The following is a 21,305-nucleotide window of genomic DNA, read 5'->3' as shown; positions in this document are numbered from 1 at the left end:
CTCCTGTTTCAAACCCTTTGGTGTTTTTCAAGCCTCCCAAAAAACACTCAGTGAAAAGCCAATAGGAGCCAGGAGTAAAGATAGCGAGAGTGGATTCATTTGGAAAGGCAAGGCTCTGAATGTCATGACAGATTAATGCACAACAGCAGAGCAGATTGCCTGCAAGAACACAACTTGTTTTGTGTATAACACACCTGTGACTGGTTCAAACAAATCCTGTATATGTTTTTTTTTTATTATTATTTTTGTATTTTATATATATATATTTTCCACGACCTGGCAAAATGATATGGAACTGTGGTTTCCACATTGTTTGAATGAACACACACACACACTATGACAACTATATTCCACATGTTTAAACCATAGTTGAAAGCAACATGAAGCCTTTCGGTGACACCTTCCTATTCACTAAATGTGCTTCCTGGGGTCAAACAAACCCACCGTCAATGAGAAATAATAAGGGAGCTGTGCTGTATACATAATTAACTCTTTGTTAGCAGTAATAACTGAGTTCACGTATAAGGAAGAAAGTGGGGTTAACTTATAAATGAAGGCAAAAGAATAACACTAAACTGGTTAATATTATCATTTAAACTGTTCTTTATTACATAAACTTTGTTTTGAAGCATTTTTTAAATAGTATTTGTTTCTTTCAGTTAAGGCTGTCAAGCAATTAAAAAAAACAATCAAGATTAATCTTGCGATAAAAAATGTAATCTCAGTTAATCTTGTTTTTAATCACATATTTAATTGATAAAATTACTGCATCTATCTCATTCAAATGTGTTTTATTAGTGATATTATTATTATTTATTATTATTATTATTATTATTATTATTATTATTATTATTATTATTATTATTATATTAAAAATATCATCCATAATGATTGTAGTAGGTTTTTTGTTACGTAGTAAACAAAAAGAATAAGTAAATTCATTTTGGAGAGCCCCTCTCTCTGGTTATATATATATATATATATATATATATATATATATATATATATATATATATATATATATATATATATATATATATATTGTAGCGTGCATGGGGGAAGGCAGCAGTTTAAACCACGATTTAAGTAGAACCCTAACCATAACCTTTAACGTAAATAGTACTAAAAAGAAACTTAGTGATACAGTGACATTTTTTCTGATGAGAAGTTTTTATCAATATTTCTGAAGCATTTTGTGTCAAAATATTAATTATACCTACAAGCAGTATTTCTGGAGCCTAGTAAAAGCAAGAACAATTAACTAAGCAGAGAAATTAGATATTTTAGCCATTCACTAAATTTAGGGTTTCAAATCCTCTTATCCAGTGATAACAGGACGTGGTGCAGTTTCAATTAACAAACGTCACAAAGGATCCCATTCACAGGATAGCCTAAATGGCAAAATGACAATTCTCTCCATTGCTTGAGTAACCCAAATTATTAATAGGCTTTCTGTTCTGTACAGAAAGTGATTAATGTTAATACAAATTTGGCCCAAAATGCAGCAATGTATGTTTTATTTGTCGCAAAGTTTTGCTACTGTTAAAAGGGAAACATCACTTATAGAAATCTTTCATACAATGCTTTCATCTGTGTTATTTCTACCCAAGTTTCTTCCAATAGTTTTATACACAGATTCCACAAGCACATTATTTATTTATTTATTTATTTATATAAAAAAGGAGGATCTTTATAGCTTAATATTGTGAGATTCTGTCAATGTCTTTTCATTTCTAATCACTTCGTGGAGACTGTAAGTTGGCAGCAGGTTTAATTTGTCAATGATGGGGCTTCAGTGATTTGGGGCAGTGGGAATCGAGGCTAATCTTGGTGTCTGTATCTGCTTTGTTGTACCAACCCCTGTGGAGCAGAGACAAATTGTTTGCTCATCGCATCTGTAAAGAAAAAAAAAAGATGGACAAGCTCTCTGTATCACAGGAAAACTGAAATGCATTAATACAAAAGAATGCGATCGTAACAGGCAGTGCGACAAAGCTACATGTCAAACTGTTAAACTGACATTTAAGATATCATTCAAGTACAACTTTAAATTTAAAAAAACAAAATCTCAAAACTGATTTACAGTGATTCATAATTCACCTTTCGTTTCCTGACTTCAGTGTTTAACATCTTTGTTATTATTTAGTTATATATATATATATATATATATATATATATATATATATATATATATATATATATATATATATATATATATATATATAATTTTTATTTTGAATCATTCAGAGAGGGTTTTTACTCAAACATTGTGTTTTTGCTATTTGATAAGTCTGAGATGCCTTGATGATAAATTCCTGAGCTGGTTAGAAAATAGTTGCCTGCCACAGACGTCTATCATTATTCTCTAATGAAATGTCAATAACTGACCTGTCTGAATAAAAAGTTATTTGCAAGAAATCAAAATATAAATAAATAAAAGCATGAATAAGGTTGTTGGTTGTTCATCATTAGCCATGACAATGATATAAACATACTAGGTTGTATTCCAGGAGAATTTATAATCTCCATATCGTGTGAAGTGCAATAATAACCATTATCTTAAACCACTATACACAGCTCTATTTTAATTTAATCGACAAGCTGTTCAGAAAGAGTTGCCAGTAAAGGGATGGGTAATCATTTATGCTGAAAATCTGTGCCATTTAGACTGGTTTAAATCATGCACAAGATTGCAAGCAATTTAACTAGCGCCCATGATAACAAGTTGAATAACCTGTATTTTTTAGATAGCAATTAAGTAGCTATAACTGAGGGAAAAACCTTGCACTGTTTTTTATATTTTAATGCTACCTTCAAGTGAGATATTATTTTAGAAATGCATTTTTTCTTAAGCAAAAACAGTTTCAAATCCTCTACCTGCATTACTGATCAAATCTTTAAAACTCAGTTAAGTATCATTCCAGAATGAAACAGCTACTACCGACCAGTTCCATCTGCAGTCTACAATCCAGACTGTAGCTGGAAAGTACACCAAGTTAATCTAGAAGTACCACAGGTTTTAGTTTTTTGATATAATTCCTTCTCTTACAATATTTTGTTAATGGTGCCGGTACAATAATTCTTCCCTTCTGCTTTCTGATTCCCTTTTTTCAAACCTTTATTCCAATAAACACTTGCTAATTTTACAAAACTAGAACCTAATCTCTCAATATCTGTCCTTTCTTGAGCTGCAGATGGAAGGAACAGTAAACTTTAATAATCAAGCAGCCTCACCTGTTAAGCTTGGGAATTATTACACGTGACCAATGCAAACCCTTACCTTCTTACTACACCACCCACTCGATATATTACGGGTGTCGGGGTCCAATACAAATCCGCTATATATCGAGGGCCGCGATATAGTGAGAGACCCATAGAAAAACAAACAGCAAATACTGTACAACCACTTCCCCGTTTTATCACGGGCATCAGGGTCCAATATAAATCCTATATGCAATACGCTTTTTCTCATTTTTTGTATAAAAAGCAGCACACTGATTTTAATTCACACTGCAGAGGGTAACTTCTTCTCATCAACTTAAGTCTCCAATTAATTTAATGAATCTTCCTCTCCTTTCTCAAATGCATTGAAAGAATCCATTCACAACACATGGAAGGCTTGTTGCTAGGGAGCCGACGTCACTGCCCTGTGACTTTTGCTTGTGCATTGCTTAAAAAAACGCTTCAGCATGTAGATGCTTCATTTGCTTTGTGTTATTGTGCAATGCGTGGATAACAACAGTACGATATGAATGCGTTCTTTTTAATTGTCCTGATTATTTTAGTTTGTGATGTGCAGTACAAAATAAACTGAACAGTAATTCTAAGTGTAATTGCCTATGTATATTGCAGCTAAGGCATGCGCAGTTAGACTGTAAAAATGGGGAGCCAACTCCAGGACCGCGATATATCCGAATCTGCAGTATAGCGAGGGGCGATATAACGAGGGGTGGGTATATTTCTGGTTGCATGTAAATATTCCCTTGATAACCGGGGACTGTGCTGTTTTGGAATTCCTTAATCCTTACCAATGTACAGAGCCTAAGAAACAATCGTGGTTTTAAACCAAAGACCCTTTTGGAAAAAAAAAAAAAAAAAAAAAACAAGGAAAAAAACTTCTAATGAGGCTGAAGAAGTCTAATCCATATATAAGGGGTAGTTTTAGAAGGGAGTTTTTTTTTTCTTCTTTCCTAAATGCATTTTTTTGATCAATAAACGCAGTAAATGGTCTGTCTGTCAAGAATAAAGTGGGTATGTAAGCTTTAAATGCAGTAACACAGATTGAGGTCATCTTCCTCTCTCTCTCTCTCTCTCTCTCCTCCCTCTCTCTCTCTCCTCTCTCTCTCTCTCTCTCTCTCTCTCTCTCTCTCTCCCTTGGCAGCTTGTCATCCATTCAGTGTGTCAGAAAAAGACAGAGGTGCCAAATTTACCCTTGAAAATAATTCCATCTCCTTCGCCGCCTGTCTGTCTGTCAAGCTCTGAAACAGGATTCGCCTGGAGACCCAGATCTGGATCTTTTGTTTGTTTTCCTTTGGATATCATAGTATATGGATGGGTGGGAACAGAGACAGCTAGGTATCGTTATATTATACAGTGTGCACAGTAAGCTCTAAATCATTAGGCACGTAACGTTCGGTTGTAGTTAATCTGTTGGTTTGAAATATATCTTGGAGTTTAAGGGAGAATGGCAAGATGTGCTTCCCAGACTGCAAAAAAATATACTGTTTATGAATGAATGCTGTTCCTTTAATATTAGCTATACTGTTAAACTAGTATATATTATAAAAGATAATAGGGCATAATACAAGCAATGTGACTGGCCTCAAGTTGTGTAAAAATATCATACCCTGTACTGTATTTTTATACTATATAGCTAAATAAGAAAAATGTACATTCATTAATGTCATGTCATCATGTGACACAAAAACATTTCAGAGGGCTGTACAGCATCAATTTTAGCTTCTACTATACACTGTTTGTTTGTAATAGGCAGTGTCATGCAGTGCCTTTACAGATTGAGGCCCCTGCCTGTGATATGAGGGTAGAAGCGCTATAAGCACATATGGAGACAAGCATGGCTCTTTTGCATAGTACTACAAGTGCTTGCTTGCAGTGTGTGTGTGTGGTTGACGGTTCGTGCCCAGCATCCACCATGTTTCATAAACATTTAATGAGAAACTCAGATGACACATCGACTTATAAATTACAGCACCTTTTTTTCTAAAATGAGGAAAAATAACTTTCTACAGCTAACAAAATATTTCCAATGTTCACCGCTGTGCACATCCATTTACTTTATAGGTCTCACATGTGCAGTTTGAAAGAAACACATGCCGACATGTCTGTACTTTACTGTATAGCAGTGTTTTTGCAGTTTTACAATGCTTATCCCATGGTTATACTATGCATTCACCATCGTATACCCTGGTTTGCCATGTTAATATACTTTACCGTGCCTTGCTAGTCTTTACAATGCTTACCTATGCTTTACCATGCTTTATTACACAGTGCTGTGGTTTTGCTACAGTAAACTTTTTTTAAGGACCTGCATAGTCCACGACATTGTCTTCCTTAGCTCTTAAAAATGTACTTTGGTGTTAAGTACAGTATTGATCCAAAACAAAAGTACAGCCAGTGAAAGCTCCATTATATAACACCCCCGATACAGAAACAATTAAATCGGTAGATAGCCAATAAACACCAGAAAACACCGGAAAAGCTGTGGAAATGGTTAATTTATTCACGTTGACTTTAGCCTTTTCCCGTTAAAAAAAAAAAAAAAAAAAAAAACTACTACAAAAATAATAATAAATACATTTCCCAGTGCTGTTGGGCAATGTCCCGCTTTCCTGACTTCTATCATTGATTCGTTCTGAGTACTTTAAACCCGCCCCAACTACTGAGTGACAGTACATTCCTACATTTCTATTGGAGACTCCACTTGCGGGATTTAAAACGAGATTACAATCAGGATGGAGGCTTGTTAGCACGATTTAAAGCTGTATTAGAGATACGATACAGAGGATTTAAAATAGAATTGTGCCGAAATGTACAAAAATGCCTCCACACAAAAACCCTAGAAGAATGTGCCCGTGACCATAGGGATTTTGTTGTGGAGACAGCAGAGGAAAGATGGTACAATTTAAGTATGCAAGTACTGTCAAGTTACTACTATACATATTTTGACACACACACACACACACACACACACACACACACACACACACACACACACACAAACGCTCAAGGATTTTGGAAAGTTACTGAAAACACTAATTTCATACAGTATAGCAAAAACAAAACCCCTGGGAAAAAAAAAAAAAAACATTTACAGAAAAATCGAAAATAGCTAAAAATAAGCACCAAAAAATGCAATTAATAAAACCAGAAAAACAGAAGTCCTAATTATACTAAAAACACAAGCCCTAATTATACTGAAAACACATGCCCTAATTATACTGTCCTCTCAGTTTTTCTTTGGCTCTCAGTTAGCAAAAGTTTTTGTACACCACTGAGGACGATTTTTTTTTTTCCTCACAGAGAACATAAAGATTTATCTGCACATTGTAAAATCTCTACTGCATCTTGCACAGGTGGCAAAGTCCTTATAAAAAGTGTCACTGCATATGATTAAATGGGATTAATGCCCTAATAAAACTGACCCGACTAACACAACACTAAATGCATCCATTTGCTGTATTTACCCTGCATGCAGATAGGGGGCAGTGTTCTTCAGTGCTTCCTCAGCTCTCAACAACTCTAAATGTATTCTGAAAAGTGAATAAAAGTTGACCTTACAGAGTGATGATTACAGGCTGTTTTAGCCACAGTTTCTGAGAAGCGTAATGTAATTTGAAGCTGGTGATGTTTCATGGTAGATATATTAACTTATTTTAATGTATTGTAGCGATCTCGGTTCCTGCAGGCAGGGCAAGGCAATCCACACACAGACGGAGGGCAGGCGTGAACCTGGGACCTCTCTCACTAAAGCATAGTGCCAATAGCGCTGTGCAAAGGAACCAGCTCTTTTGTACAGTGGTATTGGCACTATGCTTCAGTGCAAGAGGTCCCAGGATCACACCCGCCCTCTGCCTGTGTGTGGATTGTCTAGTCCTGTGTAATGCATTTGCCATGTGTTAACCTAGATTGCTACACTATTTTTTTTTTCTTTCTATTATTTACTTAACTTTTGAAGTCAGTTTTATTGAGAGCGGAAGAGGCAAGGAATTAAATCTGTCCGGGGCACACAATTCAATCATCCAAAATAATACATGCATTGAATTACTTCCAGGTCACTTGGTTGCTATGGAAATATATTTAGTATGCATTGTAGCACATATTACTTCTTGTAACAAAATAATATGATACAATGTGATTATTTTAAAAGTTGTTACATAGGCTAGTTTATTTGACTGGTTCACACCATGGATTATTTTTGTTATCTACATTTGTTATCTTAGTTGCATCTAAGTTTTAGAAGAATTGAGTATGTTGGGAATATAAGAGGTTCACGATAATGAGGGTTCAGTGAAAAAGGCACTGAAGCATAGGATTACAGGGTCATGATTTGAATGGTATTGGTACAATAATACAATTTACTAGCAGTTAACTAGAAGCTGTGTAGATTAATATGTCATTCTATTGGAAGCCAAGGGGTTGTTCTTGGTCACAATACAAACAAATAAAGTATTTATAAAGCACTTAATGTTACACAGCAGCTTAACTTCCCCTGTAAGACCTCATTCATATATATTTTTAAGAATCTATTAAGCATTCATAAAATATGTATAAATATCACCTAGCAAGGGGTGGGAAGTTATGCTGAAAAAAATCCTGGCTATAAAAACTTCCAGCAGTGTTAAAATGTTAGCCCTAAGACCTGTCATACAACGTGTTACCAAGGACGAACATCATAGCCAGATTAATACAGACAGTCCAGCCTCAAATATACAGTAAGCATTGCTGGGGGGAACACATTGCCGACTGATTAAAACCTGCATAATTAATGCTTTTCATTAATTTACTGCTAAGAACCCTCTTGATGCTGCGGTTCAGCTAAAAAAAAAACAAGGTCAATCTCAGCTCTTTACTACTGTGATCATGTTCAGCTACCAGAGATTCTCAAACCAGTTCATCCTCGTAAGTCCTTACTGCAGGGTCAACATTGTTGTGATAATTCTGAGTGAGACGCAGTTGACGGAACTGTATGGCTCAATATCATTCAAGTATGTAAAGTTACTGGCTGTTATACAAATTAGTCATAACAGGCAGGACTGGTGAAATAATATTCTTTATAAAACCACATGTTTAAATGTCATTTACACTGGAAAACAATTTAAAAAAGGACAATTGCAGTGTATAAAAACAATGTAACACAATAAAAACCATGCATGGTTCAAACTTAATCAGTAGCATACAGAGATCTAAAAATAGTATAAATATGTCGTATCTATTTGTTTATGTTGGCAGAAGGAGAAGCATTGGTAGGAGGTTTGAAACAATTCTCAAATATGACCTTTACAACCAGAGAAAGAAAGATAATCAAATTCCATCTTCATACTATAACAGATGATATTCTAAAGATAATTCTCCAAAATCCAGAATCCTGAGAGTTTAAAGTAGAGCCAGTGCTAGTCCTTTCTACCAGCACACTCAAACAGGGAGGTGCAAAATCCTTTAAAACCCTTAAACACAACACAATACCACTGAACAATCCTCCTGTTTCATATACCTATGACAGTGATGTGTCAAAGGGAACCATTCGAGAACAAATGTGCAGCATGAATTACACAGTGCATCTAATTTATGTAGAGACTGCTTACAAGCAAACCGATGAATATAAATCACGATAATCTAAAACAGGGAAAATAGTATTTTTGTCAAAATGTATTTTGGTGTCTGAATACAGTATTGATTTAAAGCCAACATGCAGCCAGTGAATATTGATTAAGTGTGAGCTCTATTATACTGCGCCGCTCAGTTTTTCTCACTTATTCAGTTTTGCTGATCTTTCTGACCCCACCCCCCCCACCCCCAAGTCTTTTTCAGTGTTTGCTTTTCAGAGTGTGCCTATAGAAATCTCATTTCACTCTGATATCAAACTGCCCGATTCACACAATACAATGAGTTTTCAGGTGCTTACCTTTGACTGAAGCACATGCCGACACTTACACCTCATGCCAAATACTTAAGTCAATGTAAACAATACGAGCAGACAAAATGGCAGTTGAAACCGCTTGGCAATCAATATTACTTTACCACTTCTAACATAACAAAATGCGTAACCCATGTCAACCGGACAAAACATGGGTAAGACATAGTTTGAGAGAGGCTGATCACACAGGCTGGGACACTGTTCTCTGGATTTGCTAAGTGATTAGACTTCTCGTGGAACAAGGGCAGGTGGATACTAGGGGTGGAAATTTCAAGTAATTTAGTGCTCGAATACTCAAACCTAATGCCAGACAATATTATTCTACATATGCGCCACAAAAATGACCATGTTAACACTAGAACCGCCACGTTATACTCATTATGACGGTTACATTTTAAACAACATCAATATTAAAATGAAAGACAACTATTAAAACTTAAAAGTTTTATTCAAGCACATCATATCAAACATCTACACAGCCGAAATGCCATATTTAAATGAACAGTTAAACATAAAAGGGTTACCACATGTAAAGCACTACTTCAAAAAATAAAATAAAAAATATAGTAAAGCAAGGGCGTCTAGATGACATGGTCCGTACCCAACTAGATCACACGTACACACACACACGCACACTGACACACACACACACACACACACACACACACACACACACAGACTACTGAAAATAGTGGTATGGTCCCATCCTGGAACAATACACATGGTGTGAATGCACAGGACCAGATTAAACAAAAGTCTGCCAACCTGAACTGACCAGGTCTTGACTTACATTCATGAAGAGATATTATTTACATTTTTTTTGAGTACTCGAGTGATAAATGAGTGCTCGAGTAATTATAATTATTACTTGAGTACTCTAACCCACCCCTTGTGGATACTATGTATATGTCTTGAATTCAGATATCTCTCTATCTGTGGTTGGTACAGTGCTGGAATACTGAACTGCTCCAAATTTGAGCAAGGTTCTGCCAGCTTGCAAATAATTTATTAAAGCCATCGAATGACTCACTTTCCTTTACAAGACCTAAATAAATGTCTGAAGTGCAGTGCAGTGGGGAGGGCAAGGCTGAGAGGTGTATGTTTTGTATGTGGCACACTTACAATTTCACATATATCTAGAGAACCACCTATGCAACTGTGATGAAAGGAAAAAAGCCTTCAATATCGATGTTCAAAATGTACTTTAAAATCACTTACTGTCACTAGCCTCAAATGCCATTTACATTTCTTTTTTTATGTTTCCATTCCCATTCACTTTTTTATGGTGTTTGAAACAATTTGAAGTGGTTCTGTTGCTCTAGTGTAGAGTTAACATGTTTTACTCCAAATGAAAAAAAAAGAGCTGCTTTAGCTTCTTTGAACTTCTCCAGAGAATCGTTGAGCAGCCAATATCGATTCTAATATTATGAGCATGTGAATTTCAGCTCCACCCTCCCCCACATTTTACATAGACAGAGAGTAAGCGGGGTCACATTGTCACATGATCCAAAGGCAATAAGATAGTCCATTCAGTTCCGACACCCAGCATTCTTCAGACAACCAAGTGCAAAGAAAGTCCTAAAGAAGATAAGGGCAGATTTATATAAAAATGATCAGAACTCAACTTTTTCAGGTCCTTTTTTCTACAGTATGGTGATGGGTTTGTGAATCTTACCAACGTGTGTGAACCAATGGCTGTTTCAATTTTCTGTGTTGTGTTGAGGTTGACTGTGCAACACTTTATGCATTCACCTGCTGGTTCTACTGAGGCTAAATATAAATGCAGGCTGGATCTGTTGAAAGCTGCCCTCTTTGGCTCTACATCAGTCCCCAGGTTCCTGGCAGATGTTAACACGTGTTTGATTCAGACTTCTCAACAGTTGCCCCTTTCCCTCTAGGTGTACTGATCTTGTGGAAAAGTACAAGGCACTGTCATAAGTTGTACACTTCATTCAGCCAGGATTCTGCACAAATAATAATAATAAAACAAAAAAAACTTTATATCAATGAACATATTCACTGCCTGGCTAGTTTATAAGGACCCAGAGCCAATGTCAGGTTGGGCCACCATTTACCCTGATCAAAGCCTAGAAATAATATGGCATAGACTCCACAAGGTGCTGGAAGGTCTCTCGAGTGAAGTTAATCTATTCAATCATTAATATTTTATGCAATTGGTAGATAAGTCGGCAGGGGACTGTGATGTTTAAGTTAATCCCAAACATGCTCAATTGTCCCTGTCATGCTCCTCAATCCATTGGCGCGCTATCTTGTGTAGTGGATGAGTGGATTAAAATGTTATCAATATCAAAGACATACCCACTCAAACTCTCTGTGGTCATTGCACCTCTTCTTGGTATAAGAGACGTTATCATTAATCCCTATGCTGATGTTGTTTTTGTTCTTGAATGGTATGGTAGCAATCTCTGGTAGCAATCTCTTCCTGTGCTGTAGGTCAAATCGTTGGCTATAGACCTACAAGAAATGATCAGGAACAAGCAGTTCAATTATTTAATCTTTAACAGTGTATTACAAAATGGCACACATAGGAAAAGAAGACCAGTTATATATACTGCAAGTCCCGCTTGACCTTGGCGCTGCTGTAATTAGTTCAGGCTCCAGAGCAACTAAATTAAAAACGTCAATTATCACCAGTCTGTCATCTCTTATCTAACTGTAAAAGTTACGGGAGCTGCATGCAATGAAGAGAAAACCATGGTTCAAAGTGCATTTAAATACTGGATTATTAATAATTCAATTACCATATTCATTTAAAGAAAAGAGGTGGGAACACTGCTACAGTGGGATATAGAGGGCTACAGATTGAGGAAGAGATGGGGTCTCTCTTACAGGGGTATAGGTTGAAGGAGTTGGGGGCTATGTTATAGTATAGAGAGGTACAGATTGAGGAAGAGATGTGGTCTCTTGTACAGTATTGAGGGGTACAGACTGAAGGAGTTGGGGCCTCTGTTACAGTATATTGGGGTACAGATTGAAGACGTTGGGGACTATGTTGCAGTATAGAGGGGTACAGATTGAGGGAGGGTTGGGGTGTCTGTTACAGTGAGGTGTGGAATTGGTACATATTGATGGAGAGCTGGAGACTCTGTCATAGTGATGTATGATAAATAGTCACTGAAGTTGAATCAGCTGGATGTAATCTATGTTGAATTCTGGTACCCTGCTCTATTTACATCCTATGCCTGAAATAAACATCCAGATTCCAGCAGAGTTAAATCAGCATGGATTAAACCCTTTATTAAAGAGCAGAACATCAAACCTTCATCAGTCGCTTGGCATGGAGTGCTTCACAGCTGAAGTAGTGTACAGAATTGTTTGAGTTCACAGCAGATGTAATGCTTATTGCAGACAGCTCCCCTGGAAAATCACTCCACAGAGCCGAAACCTGAGTCATCAACTATATACCCGACATATTGTATATATTCATCATAGCATTTTTCCAAGGTTTGAGATAGATCCTTATATAAAAAGTGACAGGGTGCTGAAATACATAGAACATCACTGAAAATCACTATAGTCATTCCATTTTAAGTGGACCAAGGGGGGCTGGACTACCTCTTATGCCAGTTTGAGCACCCTTAAAAACAGGCTTCAAAGTGATAATGTTTTTATTATTTATTTATTTATTTATTTATTTAGTCCAGGTCATCCCCCCTGTGAAACTTGCACATCACGTGGAGTTTATGTATCATCCTCACACGCAAATGAAGGAAACATCTCCCCAGAATTTGGTCAGCTTCGGCTGAAATGCAAAGTAATGTTGTCTCAGACACAATCAGACCTGTTTGCAATTCCAGAATTTGCCAATTCACACATTGCAGTTTCATTAATTTTTGGTCTAAGAACTGGGTAACAAATGGGCAAATGGGGAAATGTAACCTAAAATAGGGCAGTTTGTTAATGTGCAAACACATACTCCTGTAGCCCTCTGCTACCTTATTAAAAATGAATGTAGCAATACTAAGTATCTCTTACATTCATTATATAGCCCTGTCAATTGGGACACATTTATTTTCTCAGTCTTTCTCAAAAGCCTCATGGATTCAAGTGCCCATTTGCTTTTGCACTGGGGAAAGGGTTTGGTTGTTTTTATAAGTTTTTGGGGATGATAGCCCAGGGCAAAAAGTCAGGCTTGAGTTATGCTATTTCACAAATCTAGAACATTTAGGCAGTAGGTATGTGATACATATACTACATATTGAGTGTGTGGGGCAAGCAGAGTTTGAGAAGTCACATGATTTAAATGAAATGAGGAAGGCTGTTCCATCCTGGCATTTGGGATACTCAGACTCAAAGCCAGATAAAAAAATACATTTACAATAAAAACCCAGATCACTCACGACGATTGCAAACACCATAACAAGAAAATACAACTACTTTGAAGCTACTTGCTTTTAAATGAACACTGATATATACTTTTTATAGTTGATAACACTCTACATTAAGTGTCTCTAATTACTGTGTATTTACATAGTAGTTACATGTGTACTTTCACATAATTACAGTGTTATTATGCATAGTTACAATGTACTTAACGTGTGTTATGCTTAGGTTTAGAGTTAGGATTAGGTTTAGAATTAGGGTTACAGTTATATCATGTAAAAAAATTACACATTAAGTACATTGTAACTATTCATAATAACATTGTAATTATGTATAGGTACACATGTATTGACTAAATAACAACTATGTAAATACACAGGAATTTGAGCGTTACCTTATATTTTATATCAAAGATTCTTTTTTGTAACATGTGAAGACACAGTTAAGACGACTTGCTCAAATTCTAAATGGATTACTAAATGACTTGACAGTATCGTTTGGTTCTCTACCATCCTCTCACTGTGTGTTCCTGTGCTAAACCAGTACACTTGTATTTGAGTAAATCAGGGGACTGGGGACAGCCACAACAGGATGAAAGTAATTGAAGCAGTGGTCTAAAGATTAGGAAAATGGAATTGCCATTATAAAGAGCGGGATGATATTCTGCTTTAGGGGTGCCATCAGACCTCGCAATAAAATAGAACTGTCACCTCTGAAGATTCCCTCCACATCTTAATGAAATATGTGATGGTATGATATAATGATGGTCAGCTATTCAACGACAGGCGAAAGCTTTCACTCTTTGAAGCCTTACCATCCAATGCCATCATCAGCCGACGTAGCCTTACAGATTTAAAAGGTCTCCATTTTGACTTCCTTCTCCCCGTGTTTTTGGTAATTAACAAACCAGAGAGAAAATTTTTTTTTTTTTTTTTATCTGCATCTCAGAGAAATGCTTAAGAATCTTTCCTTCTCAATTTAATCCGATTCGTGTCTCAAATGTTTCTCCTAAAACATGGAGGAGATATACAAATATAAATACATTTGAGCTGTAGAATACGAGTTGGGATACCAAAAAGAAATAGTCAAAATTGCACCTAAATGTCTATGTGAAGATACTAGGGAGCGTATTGAATGAAGAGCTTTAAGATTAAAAGCTGCAGGACACAGTTTATTATGTGGATATGATAATCTTATCTATATTGAAATGTATGCTGGAAGATTCACAAGTGCATCTTTAGTGTCTTGTTTGTTGCAGTGCAGCTGATATTCATTTAACTTTTCCAGCTTAAGCTTCTGAAATATACTTCCCCGATTTTAGGAGAATTTTGGGAATATTACATTAGATAAGTATAGGGACCAGGAGAGTTGAAAGGTCATTGCATGTGATATATGAAGAAAATATGTATTTGTCACACAGAAATTATGTCAATTGATCAGCTTTGCAGTATATAAGACCTATAGTGGTTAGTTATAGTCGTGTGTTTTTTTTTTTTTTTTTTGTTTTGTTTTTTTTAAATGAAAATGCCCCAGAAAATCTATTAAATGTCTATGAGTGCTCAGAAACTATTGGTGAGGATGACAGCTGCACAGAATGGTGTCAAACAATACTCCCATTGTTACTTTCAATATAAGATATTTGAAATATCTCATATTGAGAGTAACATCGGGAGTATTGTAACATTTTAGGCAGCTGTCATTTTATTTTTCAATCTGATTTGAAACCAGTGTCCACAATGTTCTTTATCAGAGTAAACTGTACTTTAGGCTTTTTGTCAAGATTTTAAGCTATTTGTTTTGGTAAGCTTCATTGTGATGAATTATTCTGACTGGGTTTGATCATGGGAGGTTTATAAATACAAGCTGGTAGATTTGGGGATCTTAAATTAGTTCATACAGAACTTTCATCACTTGATAGTAAGATATGCAGCAACATTAAAAAGAAACTCAGTAATACAATCAGACCAAGTCTTAGAGGGGACGTTGTTTTTTTCCAGTGCATGGATGATCTGCAGACTGGTCTGGTCACATGGTTTGAATGCAATGAGGAACCAGTTCAGACCCGGCACTTGGGATTCTTTGTTAAAGTTCAAGTCAGGTAAAGGCAGATGTAGAGAAAATTATAATAATCCAATATGGGAACAACATAACCCAGAACCACTCAGAATGATAGAAATCAACACAATATACTAAAGGAAATATATAATAATAATAATAATAATAATAATAATAATAATAATAATAATAATAATAATAATAATAATAATAATAATAATAATAATTCAACAGAGTGGCTGCTTGGCAAACTTCCCCTGGAAAGCACATCTCTCATTGCCAACAGACTATCAGCCTATTGAGCACACAGATTTGTGCAACAGATAAGATGCAGTGGCCCAAATCACCTTCAACCATATCTGTAATTTACACAGAGTCCTCCTCACTTTTTCAATGACGATGAATTGTCCCTCTCACTTTGCACCAGTACTAAAGTTTCATTTTCTTTATTTCTACAGAAACTACCCCCCGCCCCCCAAATGCACACTTTTGATACCAAAGTTACACCCCTGCCTGGACAAGACACTGGACAAGACAGATTTACTTTCACTCAAACGATGACACATGGGCCTATCTATTATTAAGGCTATTCTGTAATTTGTTTTTGACCTGTCACACTATTATTATTATTTGACTTCCCTTACCAGCAACAACAATGCATGAATAACTTGGCACAGCTGAAGTTCCCTGTAGAGTTACTGGTAAACTATATGCATTGCTATATGAATGCAAGCAGACAGAAGCCTAGAGGAACTCGGAAAAGGGCAGTAATAGAAGCATGATAGAATAGGAAGCCAGTGGGAATTAGACTTAAACAGCTTATTGCTGCTCAGTATGAGTCATCTATCCTTGTTTTCCAGCAACGGGCTACTAACCCGACCTCATTTATACCAGTCCCCAAGTTGTCAACCTCACCTGACTCACACACTCCATGAATTTGCCTATTCCATATTTATTTACATTTTTTCCATAGTGACACAGTTGGTTTCGCTACTACCCTTTCCTCTTGATGCCTGGATTAAAACTTATTTTATGTTGCTAGCGAAATTAGTTTGACTTTCTCAACTTCTTAGTCCTTACCCCGCTCCTTACTTGTAATGAGCAAAACATTCTCAGCTCTCCAGCACTCAGCTCTCCAGCACTGTCATTGCCTTGCAACTTATTAATGAGTACTTGCCTACATTCTCAGCCCATAGCACCATCCTCCCTAAACCTAAAAGAGCATGAAACCTTAATCTTTTAAATTGTGCCTCTGTGAGATTGAACGTGCTAACGGTGATTGATCCTCTCTGTGCATTAAAGTCCCCTGGCTGTGGAGAGACGTGCACTTTGGCTAACTTGTGGAGGACACATTGGCTATTGGGTAAGCAGTGCCGTGTTTACTTTATTAAAACGGATTGAAATATCTGTTTGTCAGGCTCAGTGGCGTTTAATCTTCTTCAGTTCTCATTTTGTTACCTGTTTGAAGGGGATTTATTTCCTCGGCTTTGTCTGAAACAAATGTAATAGGAGATTGTGAGAAGTGATTTGGAGGCCTTGACGTGTTCCAATGAGCCTGAACGCACAGTAAATGGTGCACATCATTAAAGTTAAAAAAAAGTTATGACTCCACAACAGAAGGAATAAAGGAAAAAAAAAAGTTCCCCTACATTTATATGTTCTTATTGCAATTACTCAAATACTGTGTTTTTGTATATTTTGTATGGAATCCACAGTATGTTTAGGTCATTTGACTATGCAGGAGCAGTTCTACCTGTTTGCCACAGAGAATATAATGCAGGCTAGATCAGTGCCAATACATTAGTGGGCACCAACACCACCTAGTGCACAGCAGAGTATTAGAGCAAAGCAAAAGGAAATCTGAAGTGGAAGCTCATTAGATAGCACTCATTCCAACTTCTATAGTCAGTTTGGCTGATCTAGCTTAATTAGAAGTGAAGAGCAGCTCCTGCACTCATGAAAACACCTCTACACAGATTACAGAATAAAGTGTAGGGTAGTTGCAGTAAGAACCGATGCAAACACCATAAAAAGATGGACAAAAATAGGTTTGTTTGTTATTCAGTCATTGCTATTTTTGCTCCTATTCCTCTGCATGTAAGCCACACACACACACACACACAGACAGTGACTTAAATTGGCAGTCTGTCACTTTGTATGCCAAATAAGCATTCTCCTGTTCTTATTGTAAATCTTCAAGCCTGGTTTTTTGCTCAGGAATAAACACTTTTTTCCCATCATCCTTGCTTTTTATCATTCTCCTATGCTTTGTCTGCTGTAGAAATAAAATAGAATAGCACACATAGGTAGCTTTAAGCTTCTGAAGTATCTTCTTCTAAACTGTTGTAATGGAGAATACAAATAAGTAAACCCTTTTTCTTTTGTGTTACATTTTGAGACTTCTCAAAGAGGTTTTATATTGATCTTCCAGCATTCACACACAAACAGCATATTTTCACGTTTACAGTGTTAAATTATAACGAATAACAACTCTGAGCACAATGCTGGCTGTCTTGTAAATTTTTTTTCCAGAGGACAAGTTCCCTTTGTATGAGTAGCAATAACAGGGTATTGCATGCTGTCTATTGAGACAGGACTCACAGAAGACCTTGTAATGCACTGAAGCAGAATTCGAACATTGAAAGAAATATTTTTACACCACCTTCAGATGACATCCTGTCTACAGTCTTTCAAAATAAAGAATTACAAAATAATAATTGCTTCTGAGAACCACCCTGTCAAGGTTTATTCTTCTAAATGTTTTATTTAGTGCCCAATTATTATGGCCCTGATTTTCTCCCCAATTTAGAATGCCCAATTATTTTTTCCCCTCAACGCAGCAATTCCCCACACAGCTCAGGAGAACTGAAGTGGTCATTCTTCGATTCCACGACCAAGCCAGTTTTCTTTTACACCCAGGAACTCGAGAGTGGTTGGCAGCGAGCTACCAGCCTCTGGAGGACAAAGGCCAGCCCTGCAGGTGCCTACTTAAACTCACTAGGCACCTGGCTGGTAGGGTCCACTGTAGCGTGATGAGGAGAAACAGTCTGTCTAGGTTTCTTTCAAGCTGGAAATTGCGTGTTGGTTTTGTTATGTAGGCTAATGTCCACTTCGGATAAGATGAGACTTCCACATCGATTTCACTGGTGAAAAGAGCAGGATTTGATCTCGGGCTTCCAAAGGTGGAAGGCATAAAATTCTAGTGAATGTTGCTTTTTAGAATGGGGGAGACCAGAAAACTTTACCCTGACATGCATACATTTTTTCATTGGGTGTCATTCTGGATCGTTCTGTACAGTTTAAGTTGGTAACCTTTTCTATAAACCTTGATTCCACCTATTTCTTGTAGAATTTATAACAACTCCAAATGGTGGTTCTCCACTTTTTTTTCACTGTGATATACAAAGATTTAAATACAACACCATAGAAAAAAACTGATTCATCTTGGTACCTTTTCTGTAAGTCAAATGACAGACCATTGGAGCTACAACACATGAAGTAGCAGGAAGCAGTGCAGACTTTTCTTCTAGTGTCTTTGAAATATCTACATATTCTAAAAGGAAGTTTATTTACAAGCAAAACCCAAAAGAAGAAGGGGGGAGGGGGCAGTGATTTAATTCTAGTGCTAACATGAGATAAGAACATGGATTTTAAAACCTTGGTAAGAACTCTTTGAATCTACAACTAGTTTTGCAAAAATAGCAGGAGAGAGTTGGCATACAAACCATGCAACCTTACCTTCATTAATCAAGGGAGAGGCGTTGAAAGGGTTAAGTCTTCCAGGCTTGTTTAGCCAGCTTGAGCATGCATTAAAGATTAGCTTTCTGCTGATGAGTGCCCAGAGAGCTGCTTAGGGCCAGGTGTGCACACAGCAGACCGCATTTCTTTTCAACTAACAGCAACTGAATTGACAGGGTGCTCAGAGGTCTGTCTCTCTCTTTCAGTCAGCCAGAACTGAACTTTCTCCGCTAGGCAGCTGTGCCTCATAGAGCCATGTCAAGTTCTGCCAGGCACTGATCAAGTGCAGTCAGAGACAGAGCCAGGCTTTTATTTAACATTCCTCCCATCAACCACTGCTAAACTGCTTGAGAAAAACAGACGTGATCAAGCAGAATCAAAAGATAAAAAACAAGATCTAGCCAGATAGTATTGATTTGTTCTTTATATGTTGTTTTTGATCAAGATCAGTCAAATGCAATCCCACAAATTTTGTGCATTTGAATGAATTTTTTAAAATATTTGCAATACATTTTGAATGCTGCTGGCTTGCTCCGTGATCCTGACATATCACACACAAATAAAGTTCTTATAAAGTAGTTAATAATTATGACAAAAAGCCAAGCAATGCAATCAATTCCCCTCCACTGACAGATCATTCTTGACTTTAAACAGCTAAAAGATCAAAAGACTGGTTTATTATATAGCCCAAGATAATCACACTACTCTGACTTTGAACAGTACCACTACACTTTAAATTAATATAATAATAATGAATGTGTAGAACAAAAGCAACACTTATTAAGGTAGCAGCCCTCGAAACTCACATGATCATTTCATACCGCCAGTACTTGTACAGTACATTTAAAAATAGACTGACCTGCTTAAAGAACTGAATTAAAGCACACTTCATCAGTGATTTCCAAATGAATGTGAATGTCAACCTGTGCACAAGTGACAAAATATAAATCAATCAGTACTCACGGAGTATCATAATGTAGTATACAGATTGGAACTGAAGAACTGGCTGTTTGTACTTTCTAAATACAGATGCCTTGCGTCATCATGCAGACTGGACCTGTAAGCAAGGCTTTCTCAATTTGCCATCAAGATATTCTTGTCTTTTGCATTACTTTTTTTTTAGCAGATTCACACATTGCACTGCTTATTGCTGATTGGCTGTACATCAAGACCAACATTTTCTTCTGATACATTGGGCTATCACTTTCTTGATTTTCTGGTTGCATGGAATTATATGGAACCCATTTTATAATGTAACTTATAGGAGAACTACTCAAAATACCAGTACGATTCTACTAGATTCTTTTAGTGTTTTTTTGTATATTTGTAACCTTTTTGTATATTTTAAATATATGGGATATATTTAAAATACATTTTAGTCTGTAATCCAAATATTTATTTTATATGGATTACAGAATAATTAAAATATATGTTACACCATACTGTATATTTTCAACATATAAAAATAAATATACGGATTACAGACTAAAATATATTTTAAATATATCCCATATATTTAAAATATACAAAAAGCGGTCAATTTCTATATATGAAAATATAAGGATCATACTTTTCTACCATATATTAAAATCTAAGTTTTTTTCATAAGGGTTGATAAAGGCAGCGTGGTGTGTAAGGTGATTCATGCCGTCCGCAGTGCTGTTTGTATCCTAGCTCTGCCAAGCGGTTAATCTTGGTTGGGGATCCTATAGGGTAAAATCTGTAGGGACTATGTCACATCATTCCTCTACATGCTTGTCCTCAGGAGCTGGTAACTAACCTACATCTGCTGCAGAGCTCCTGCGTTTAAAGAGGCAATTGGTTTGATGGTAGGATTAGACCCTCAGTTCTCTTGAGCTGTTGTGTGGGTATTACAGCAGTAAGGGAATTGGGCGAGAGAAATGGGTGAAATCTGGGGATATAGACTGTGATAGCTGTATTTTATACTGTATGTCACACATTTTTTGATGTGTAGTGCACACTATCATGGTGGCTTACTTCTTTAGCTGTGGCA

General features: G+C 36.5%; 1 protein-coding gene and 1 long non-coding RNA gene across 3 annotated transcripts in view; one reads left to right on the top strand and one right to left on the bottom strand.

Annotated features, from left to right (window-relative positions):
* Window positions 1-21,305, top strand: part of LOC121329304 (immunoglobulin superfamily member 21-like) — a 113,261-nt gene that overhangs the window by 25,058 nt on the left and 66,898 nt on the right. The window lies entirely within an intron of this gene.
* Window positions 1,062-19,501, bottom strand: LOC121329305. The gene is made up of 3 exons (XR_005951758.1): window positions 19,292-19,501; window positions 11,474-11,629; window positions 1,062-1,895 (listed from the first exon to the last, which is right to left on the bottom strand). It is a non-coding gene; the product is annotated as an uncharacterized LOC121329305 (long non-coding RNA).

The sequence above is a fragment of the Polyodon spathula genome, chromosome 16 (genome assembly GCF_017654505.1).
Source record: "Polyodon spathula isolate WHYD16114869_AA chromosome 16, ASM1765450v1, whole genome shotgun sequence".
Lineage (NCBI taxonomy): Eukaryota > Metazoa > Chordata > Actinopteri > Acipenseriformes > Polyodontidae > Polyodon > Polyodon spathula.
The sequence above is the reverse complement of the archived record's forward strand: the minus strand, read 5'-3'. Positions and strand labels throughout refer to the sequence as shown.